The sequence below is a fragment of the Bombina bombina genome, chromosome 4 (assembly GCF_027579735.1).
Source record: "Bombina bombina isolate aBomBom1 chromosome 4, aBomBom1.pri, whole genome shotgun sequence".
Classification (NCBI taxonomy): Eukaryota; Metazoa; Chordata; class Amphibia; order Anura; family Bombinatoridae; genus Bombina; species Bombina bombina.
In genome coordinates, this window is record NC_069502.1 from 427,983,205 (window position 1) to 427,992,055 (window position 8,851).

Sequence of the window (8,851 nt, forward strand, 5' to 3'; positions counted from 1 at the left end):
ATATTATTGCAGGGCAGAACTGAAGTGACACAAAACTACTTAGATCCACTGTCTTAATAGCCGGCAGCAATGCTTCCTAAGTTCTCCTGGATTCCTAATGACACTCTAAGGCCAGAGGTGCAAGGGAGGAGCTAGACTGCAATGTGTCAAATTACAATAAACAGGAGGAGAGACACAGCAAACAGTGCAGCTGATCTTACTGTGTGATTATGCACAGCAACGGGCTGGGTGAGCTGTTGGGGGCAAATGGATTTTTTTATTATTTAGTCCGACAGCAATTTTCATATTTTTGCACTGTGTGTAGGAAATGGTGTATGTTTAAAACTCATGCTAAAATCAGTATGCTGCAGACAAAACAGAGTGATAAAATATGAAGATTACTGTCAGACTAAATAATGCAAAAATGCAAACAAAAAATTATCTACAGTAGTAGCCAAGTAATCCCCCCCCCTCTTTTACATCAAATCAGCACAGCTCCTTACCTAGTATGAAGGAGCTGTTTGTAAGTGTTTTTTCTTCTGATTTTCGGCAGTCTAAAGAAAGATCAGTCAGAGAAGGTACAGCAAGGAGTCCCTGCTTAGACCTGCTCTAATCAAGCAGAGTATTGCTGCATGCACAGCCTCACCAGCAATTCATCACATTAACTTGTGTCACACATGTCCCAGCTCAGCTGGAGCCCTCCAAATCTCCTGGAGTGGACATTTCCAGGGACATATCTACAACTTCAGTATGTTTAATAGGATCTATTTATTCCCTGCTTGTAAAATAATTCCCTCAGTTTTCTATGTCCTTCTATTGTTGTATAGTACTGTTCCCAGTAAATTTCCCTGAGATTGTAAACATTGACAAACACCCAGCAGGCACTGGACACTCATAACAAAATTGCACAATCTGTAAAATAACTGTTGTTTTTTTAGTCCTCAGTTCCTGGTAAGCAGAATAGAACTAAAGATTTGGAGCACAACCAAGAAATTCCTATGTGCACTTGCAAAGGCCTCTTCATATTGTTAAAGAGAAAAAAAACTCCCTGTGTTCCTAATGTCACTGCACAAAACAGCTAGGCCGGTGGATGAGTCATACAACGAAAGCTTTTTTTTTTTTCTCTCTCTACAGGGAGAAAAAAAATAATATTTCAAGATTCCTGCTGCCAGTCTCAGTACTAGAAAATATCATAAAACAAAGGTCATATGTGTCAGTGCCATTTGTTTTCTTTTTTGAGAAAATGTCCCTGATGCTTATAAAAAGAACATATTACAAAGATAAGTGTAATGTAGTACATATTGGTATGTGGTTTGTAAATGTCTAAACTGTGATCCACAAAAAATAAAATGTGTGGATGTATAAATCCTTGTTTTATTTTGCCACTTTATATTTCACTTGAAGGAAAAACAACATAAGTATGGGCACCCTGAAAAACTATGTGCTGAGTACATGGGCCGAATGATTCTTTTAGTGATACACAATGATTAGAGGGGATTTATGATACTCATTACAACATATTTGTGCTCTTCAGAGGCAACAGTTAGTGAATGCTGTTTCGCCTGAGATACCACTAGGATGCACTGTTCTACACTATATTTTCATTTTGCTAAACAAACACATTTTTTAAATCCCATGTGCTTACAGCTTTGTGAGAATACACACATTTTCTGCATGTCTGCACTCACTAGAAAGTGCATAGCTACAACAGGACTTAGAGATAATAAACAGGTTTTCTTTCATTCTAGGCTCAATTGATAGGGAAAAATCTAAATAATAAAAATACCTTAATGCAAATACACCTTACCAAGAGGTCTGCAATATTGTGAAATGAAATGGTTAAAATGCTTCATCCCCCACCCCCTTGAGAGGAATTAACCGTTATGCGCTTCATAATAAATGATATTTTATGTCTGAACATCTTAGACAGCTGGCTGCTTATCATCCATAATCTGGCAGGTTTTCTGTTCTCTGCTGGCTGTGCATTAATGCTCTGCTACCTTATATGACACGGTGACCTACTTATACAGAGCTCAGAACGGCTCATCCAACTTAAAGAAAGCCGCAGGGGGCCCAGTCGTACAGTATGTGAGAGGTGAAATGAGGTAAACGAGCTTCAGCTGCTGCACACTATCTATTGTACAGCTTCTGCTTTCTAAAGAGTTATTTCCTATCATAATGTGCAGGCTCTAAACCAGCGTATATGGACATTTCTGCACAGTTGGAAATGTTTATGATACTTATTTGTTAAAACACGCTGGTTTAGGTTTTTCAGCTGTATGTATTTTAAAAAATCAACTGTCAAATCAAAAACAGTAATAGATATAAATGGTAATATGATAATCACTGCAGACAATATAATGGAGTGTTGTAAGAAATGTAACCATTTCTAATATAGGTAATTTTATTATGCACAGGGTATTACATAAACCCCGCCGGCAGTTCATAAAGTGCCGTAAGTCGGATAGACTAGCGATGTCCAGAAATGAGCATAAATACACATTTCTGGAGTCGCTAGTGACTTACGGAACTTTAGAAAATGCCGGAGCCTAAGAAAATAAAAAAAAAACATAAAATCTCCCGTAAAAGTCTCACGCCTCCCAAAAATAAACCCGACACGTAAAAGCCCTATATCCGCCATCAAACCCACATCAGAACTAATAATAAAAAATATTAACCACTAAACTGACAAACCCCCACAATGTAATATGCCTAATTAAACTATTAACCCCTAATCCGCAATTCATACACATCGCAATCTACCTAATAAAAGTATTAACCCCTAAATCCGCCAACATCACAAAGTACCTATTAAAACTATTAACCCCGAATCCACCATTAACCCACAACGCAATAAACCTATTAAATGATTAACCCCTAATCCGCCAAACCCACACAACGCAATGCTAATAAATCTATTAACCCCTAAACCGCCAAAGCCCACAGCGCAAATAACTAAGCCCCCTAACCTTTACACCCCCTAAATTAACCCCATTACATAAATTAAAATAAAACTAAATTACAATTAAAATAAAAAACTAACATTACTTTAAAAATAAAAAATACTAAGTTTAAATTAAGCTAAAATTACAGAAAATATAAAAAGCTAAAATTACAGAAAATAAAAAAGTCTAACATTACAGAAAATAAATAACAAAATTATCAAAAATAAAAAAATTATACCTAATTCCTATGAAAATAAAAAAGCCCCCCTCCAAAAAATAAAAACACCCCCTAATCTAATACTAAACTACCAATAGCCCTTAAAAGGGCCTTTTGTAGGGCAGTGCCCTAACGAAATCAGCTATTTTCCTTAAAAAAATACTAAATCCCCCCTCTAACAGTAAAACCCCCCACCCACCAAATCCCCCAAAATAAACAAACCTAACGCTAAAAAACCTAAACTACCCATTACCCCTAAAAGGGCATTTGTATGGGCATTGCTCTTAAAAGAAATTTTTTTTTAAAAAAAAAGCCTAAATCTAACCCCCAGGTTGGTACTAACGGTTCCTGAAGTCCAGCGGAGAAGGTCCTGTTCCAGGCGATGAAGTCTTCTTCCAAGCGGTGACTGGTTCCTGAAGTTCGTTGGTGAAGTCTTCTTCCAAGCGGCGACCTCTTCTATTTTCATCTAGGACCGCGGAGCTGAAGACCGGCGACCGCATAGCCATGGAGCGTGGAGGATCTTCTTCATACAATCTCCGTCGTACACTGAATAGTAAATTCAAGATACGCGATTAAAAATGGCGTCCCTTCCAGTGTTAATTTCATCTACTAAAACTAGACTAAAATGACTATAAAACTAAAGAAATTCTGATGACTAAAATACGACTAAAACTAAAATGACATTTTAGTAAAAAAAACTATGACTAAAACTAAATCAAAATGACATTTTAGTCAAAAGACTATGACTAAAACTAAATCAAAATTTGCTGACAAAAACATTTTATGCAAGTTGTTATAATCAATCCATATCCAAGTACTGCTCTTTTGTAAAATTTACAAAACTTAATTTTATTAAATTTTAAGATAAAGAGATGTTATATTCCACAACAGTTAAATCTGTTAAATCTGTATTGCATGTTCAAACCTTAATACCATAAATAAAAACAGGTTAATAAACCTTTACTCCAGGAGTATATAATTAGTTTTGAAGTTTTTGAGCAGTGCTAATATCGTTGCCGAACCTTTTTCGAATCTGCGAACAATCAATTGATTCTTCCTATAGAAATAAGCATAACCCACAAATATGGGTTTAAGTTATGCTGTGCCTGTGCTAGCTGCAGAAACTTTTTGTTGTGTTGAGTTACTTGATACTTGTTTTAATTATTAACAGAGAACTGTTTTTATATTTTAAAGTTGCACTTCTGTTTGTTTATGAAACTTGGTTTTATTTAATTTATGTTTAATAAAGATGTTACATATCAAAACGGTTAAATCTGTGTCTGTATTGCATGTTTAAACCTTAATACCATAAATATTAACAGGTGTTATGTTTACTCCTGGAGTATGTAATCAGTTTGCAAATGATAGAGAAATGCTAAAATAATGCATTACACTTTAACTAAACCCCTTAGATTTTAGTTGACTAAAATCTACTGGAGATTTAGTCGACTAAAATCTACTGAAGATTCAATCGACTAAAACTAGACTAAAACTATATTAATTCAGATGATTAAAATAGACTTAAACTAAAATGGCATTTTAGTCAAAAGACTAAAACTAAGACTAAATTGAAATTTGCTGTCAAAATTAACACTGGTCCCTTCGCCCATGTTAATTCATCTGCCCCAAGGTTTCGAGACTTGATGTATCAACTCTATGATGTTTGGAGATTGTTACACCCTTCGGAAAGGGACTATTCTTATCTTTCCCCTACACATAGATCGTATTCTCGGATAGATTATTTCTTTGTGAATTCCTGGACACTAAATGATGTTCGCACAGCTAAGATATCTCCCTGTTCATGGTCAGATCACGATGCGGTCTCCATCACATTACCTAGTAACACGACCCTCACGTCCAGACCTAGTTGGAAATTTCCGCAAGTTCTTTGGACGGACCCCCTATTTCAGAGATCTATACAAGAGACAACCATTGATTTTTTTCCAACACAATTCAAAGTTAGATACCTCCCAACAGACTAGATGGGGTGCATTTAAAGCATATATTCAGGGCTTTTGCATTAGCAAACTGGCCAAGATAAAAAAAGATAAGGGAGGACCCCTTGGTAAACTAATGTGTAATCTACGAAGTGCAGATAGGCAAAACAAAATTAATCCCACCCAAACCCTTTCAGAGGAAATCTCCCACCTTAAGTCCCTTATTAAGGAACGAGAAACCGAGAGAGTCCAAGAAGCCGCACTACGGTTTAGACAACTTATGTACTCCAAGAGTAATAAAGCGGACTCTCTTTTAGCAAAAAAGCTAAGGCAAAGGGCAGCAGACAATGTGACTTTGCTCCTAATGTCGCCACTGACCTCCATACCCGCAGTTTTTCAGGTGATACGCTATTTTGGCAAATTGAGTTACTATAAAATTAATTATACTAAGACAGAGGGGTATCCCATAAAAATTAATCAATCCATTTTACTACAGCTTCAAGCCCTTTATTCATTCTCTTGGTCCACACAAAATCTTAAACACCTGGGTATATTGCTGAGTGCAGATCCTGACCAAATTATAAGAGATAACTACGGGTTACTACTCCGCAACCTTCGATGCCTGATAGAAAAGTGGGATTTTAAGGAATTGTCTTGGTTGCGAAGGGTAGCCTCAGTTAAAATGTCTTTGATTCCGAAGGTTCTATACAGATTCAGATGTATCCCGCTCAATGTCCCAAAATCTATTCTGTTCCAGATTCATAAATTGTATGCTGACTATATATGGCAACAAAGGTCGCACAGGATAGCATATAATATACTAAATAGACCTTTCCCTGAGGGGGAATAGCTGCACCCAACATCTTCACATATTATGAAGCAGCAAGGTTATCTCATATCACCGAATGGAGTATTAAAGAGGACAGACCAGGCTGGTACCTCCTAGAGGCCTCGGAGATACCAGAAGAGCTGGGATTAGGGAACCTTATTTGGATCCTCAATAATAAAGCACTAAAACCGTACCTGCATAACGTTGTGGTGAAACATAACTTGATAATATGGGAATCCCTCAGAACTCGATTATTGATTGCCCCACATCCCTCACCAATACATAGTACAACGGGTTTATTTTGGGACCTTAACAATATTCACTCAACAGACTGGGTTTTAAAGGGATACTCCGCAATCGGAGACTTCTTTGATCAATCTCTAAATCTAGACCTTCCAATGATCAGGGTCAGGTTTCATCCACCCCCCCCCCCTGGTTCCCATTCAAGTCTATGAGAGTTGTGAGTTTTTTGAAGGCATGGGGTTTTTTCACAACGCCGGCTAGAAATCCCACTCCGTGGGAAATTGGTTGGAGTAGGGGTACAACATATTCTAAGCCGCTTACGCTGCATTACAATCTGCTTCTTTCTGACCTTACCAAAGGGATACCTTGGCAATATAAGGCATGGATTAGGGAAGTGGGTAGTAGCATATCAGACCAAGACTGGGACATTGCTATTTCCCTTACGAAATGAACTGTACACTGTGTCACGATGCTAGAAGTTTACATTAAGGTCCTATTGAAATGGCATAGAACCCCTGCCAGACTAGCCAAAATGTACCCAGGATCTTCACCCCTATGTTGGCGAGATTGTGGAGGTGTAGGAACTGACCTCTACATATGGTGGGATTGTCCAAAAATTGCTTCCCTGTGGAGAGAAGTCAGTGACATGTGCAAATCCCTGCAATTGACGACCCAGATAACAAATATTAATGCCCTTTTTCATATAATGTCAGGAAATATCACTTTAACGTCAAAGAGATTGCTGGTATACATTCTCACGGCCACCAAGTTATGTATTGCACGATCGTGGAAGTCTCCAAAGCCCCCAAGCCTATCTGAAATTAAAAATGTTATTGATTACATGGCAATAATGGCGAGATATTTTTATAACTCGATAGATCAGATGGACACCTACTGGCTGGTATGGGACGCTTGGCTAAACAGATCTAGCACCCCTTGCATACTATGATTGTGCTACATACTCCTTGTTTGAATAAATCCACTCTGGCATAGAGTTCCGTGGCTCCTCGTTTTGAACAAATAAAATACCCTAATTGCTAAGATATGTTTAAATTATACTTTTTTTTTTCTCTTCCCCCCCCCCCTCTATTTTCCTGGTCCTACTTAGCTATCCCTTACCTTCTAGTCCTTGAATACCGATTACACTCCCTTCACACATATATCATAATCTTTTTGATTCTTGTTGACCCAATAATGGACGATCACCGACTTAGAGTTCTTCTAAATATAGGAATGTTCCTTTTCTTTCTTTTTTTAAAAAAAAAAGACCACTAAAGAATATACAATTGTTTACTTTATGAGCTTATGACATATCTTCTTTTCATAACCCTTATTTAAAGCAGTTGACAGTTTCATGTATCAATATACCATTTTCATGTAACTTTGTCTATGATGTGACTGATATTTGGATTCATGCAAAATATTTAAAGTATCAATGTACCATTTCCATGTAACTTTGTCTATGATGTGATTGATACTTGCAATTCAGGTAAAATGTTTATTCTGTATTATCGCATATGTTGTATTGGTTGTTGAAAATTTAATAAAAATATCTGAAAAAAAATGGCATCCCTTGAATTCCTGTTGGCTGATTTGATTCTTCAATTCAAATCAGCCAATAGGATGAGAGCTACTGAAATCCTATTGGCTGATTTGAATTTGAAGAATCAAATCAACCAATAGGAATTCAAGGGACGCCATTTTTAATCACGTACCTCGAATTTACTATTTAGTGCACGGTGGAGATCGTACGAAGAGGATCCTTCACGCTCTATGGCTCTGCGGTCACCGGTCTTCATTTCCACGGTCGCCGGTCTTCAGTTCCGCGGTCCTGGATATAGATAGAAGAGGTCACCACTTGGAAGAAGACTTCACTGATGGACTTCTGGAACTGGTCACCGTTTGGAAGAAGACTTCACCGCCTGGAACAGGACCTTCTCCGCTTGACTTCAGGAACCGTGAGCACCAACCTGGGGCTTAGATTTAGGCTTTTTAAATTTTTATTTTTTATTTTTTTTAGATTAGGGTTATGGGCCTTCTTAAAAGAGCTGGATGCCCTTTTAAATATTTAGACTTGGCTCCTTCTTTATCATATATCAAAATAACAGAAATATCTTATTATTACACTGTGTTCATTAAAAATATGTCTTTTATGGAACAGAGAATTGTATTTTACAATGAAATGTCACTTTAATTTCAGACAGAAACAAATCATGATGCTTTTATGGGCAACCACTGCAGGAGAAAAGAAAAAGCAAATACTCCCATATTTTTTGCACATCTGAATAGTGTTTAAGCACCTTATAAAGCCTGTGCTGCATCATCTATACAAGCCAGAGGGGCATGTGATTGCTCATGTTATATTAGGGCCATTTGACCCTATGTATATCTCATGGTTAAAGGGACAGTCTAGGCCAAAATAAACTTTCATGATTCAGATAGAGCATGTATTTTAAACAATTTTCCAATTTACTTTTATCACCAATTTTGCTTTGTTCTCTTGGTATTCTTAGTTGAAAGCTTAACCTAGGAGGTTCATATGCTAATTTCTTAGACCTTGAAGCCCACCTCTTTCAGATTGCATTTTAACAGTTTTTCACCACTAGAGGGTGTTAGTTCACATATTTCATATAGATAACACTGTGCTCGTGCACGTGAAGTAATCTGGGAGCAGGCACTGATTGGCTAGAATGCAAGTCTG

The 8,851-nt window shown here is 37.2% G+C and overlaps 1 long non-coding RNA gene across 1 annotated transcript in view; it reads right to left on the bottom strand.

The window, feature by feature from the left end:
• The window catches only part of LOC128656380 (uncharacterized), a 36,226-nt gene extending 35,493 nt beyond the window's left edge, over nt 1–733 (bottom strand). The window contains exon 1 of the long non-coding RNA XR_008402000.1: nt 483–733. This is a non-coding gene — a long non-coding RNA (uncharacterized LOC128656380). The remainder of the gene's footprint in view (nt 1–482) is intronic.
• Between the last annotated feature and the right edge of the window lie 8,118 nt (nt 734–8,851).